The sequence below is a fragment of the Halyomorpha halys genome, unplaced genomic scaffold (assembly GCF_000696795.3).
Source record: "Halyomorpha halys isolate HHAL.00 unplaced genomic scaffold, Hhal_1.1 Scaffold482.1, whole genome shotgun sequence".
Classification (NCBI taxonomy): domain Eukaryota; kingdom Metazoa; phylum Arthropoda; class Insecta; order Hemiptera; family Pentatomidae; genus Halyomorpha; species Halyomorpha halys.
Genome location: NW_027109248.1, coordinates 1020718 through 1022548, shown reverse-complemented (window position 1 = coordinate 1022548; position 1831 = coordinate 1020718).

Sequence of the window (1831 nt, the reverse complement as noted above, 5' to 3'; positions counted from 1 at the left end):
ATAATACACTCATTCAAAGTCTCATTAAGAAAATCCTATTCGAGTAAAACACTTATATGAATTTTCCTAGGTTGCTCCACCTCTATCGCGGGTTGTCCCCATTATTACAGTGCCTCCAGGAATGGCCCATTTAATTACACACTCATACAAAGTCTCATTAAAGAAATCCAATTTGTGTAAAAACACTTACATGAATTTTCCTCGCATGCTCCACCTCTGTCGCGGGTCGACCGGTTATTTGTATTGGAATAGAATATAGGTTCTGGAGAAAAGTGGATCCTGAGAGTAAGCTCCTGGCGTAAATATCTTATATCTGTCTGGGGCTCTGAAGTGTCCCAGTTAAGGACTATATTCCCACTATGGGACTATCCCACACATCTCCATCACCTGAGCACTGGAGACGAGAGGGGCGGGGACTGCACTGGTGGATGTAGTGAGAGACCTCTACACAGACTTAAACACCAGCGTAAGCTCGTCCTCCGGTGAGTCTGATCCCATCAGAATGAGAAGAGATATTAATCTGGGCTGCCCTCTGAATAGTCTGTTATTCATCCTGGGGATCGACCACATTGTAAAGAGGCTCAACTCTGGTGAACAGCATATGGTACTGGCCTGCGCGGATGACATCGCCCTACTCTCCCTATCTCTTGAGGGCCTCCAGAGATTGATCAACAAGGTGGCTGAGACCCTGAACAGGATCGGGCTGCGGATAAACCCCACCAAATGTAAAACCATGCGCTTATCTGGTAGGACACCGGTGGGGATCCAAGCGACCCGGTTCAAGATAATGGGAGATAGACATGCTGAAGGAGGGCGATGTATAGAGCTTCCTCGGCAACCCAGTTGAATTTCGGGCAGAGCACTCGAAGGTGGCTGGATGAAATAATGGCCAGGCGAGGGGTATCCTGGTCTCGAAGCTGGTCCCGTGGCCGAAGATTGATGCCATCTGTAAAATTATTAAAAGTTCAAGGCTTAATATTATAATCATAAAGCCATCGTAAATTATTCTTTAAAAGTTGAATGAAATAAGACTATGAGATGATAAACCCTGTGGGAGACTTGAGAAAAGTCGTCGACCTGATCCACAATCCTTTCTTTTCAGGTTGGTGACGGAAGAGTTCCAGTCAGGTATCAGATTTCCAGACGAAAGTGAGGCAGGCCTCCCAGCAGATGGGCATACAATGGAACATCCAGGTGTACGCGCTGTCAGTGGTATATAGGGATGTTACGATGAGGGCCCAGAGGCAGGCTGATAAAGACCCTTCGCCTGAAGAAGCAGATGGAGATAGAAAGATCCTGAGGCAGAAGCCTGTCCAAGGAAGAGTTCCGGTCACTTTCTCCAGACCAGCGAATTCATGTTCTTTGCCGACTGGCGGTTCATCCACAAGGCGAGATTGCAGCTGGTCCCCCTGAATGGACATCGAAGGTATGGGGGAAACCAGGATAAGAGTTGCAGGTGATGCACATTTGCGAATGAATACCTAGCACATGTGATTAGGCAGTGCAGCGTGCATGCAGTTCTTCGCCAGAAAAGACACAACGTCATTGTTGACAATGTATATATGTATATATTTATTCCTGAATTGTATTATATATATATTGTAATATGCTCTTTTTGAGTAAATAGTATATTTTGATGTATTAAGGGTTTTTGATATGTTTTATTTTATGTATCATTTTAATATTCATTTGTTTTGTTTATCCAAAAAGCAAGCTAACCAATTTTCATTGTCTATAATAACTTTGTGATTCAAAACAAAACCAAGATGGTGGTACATATTCTTCAGTCAACAAGTCCGTTGAATCAAGGCCACGTTGAGCAGATTCAAAT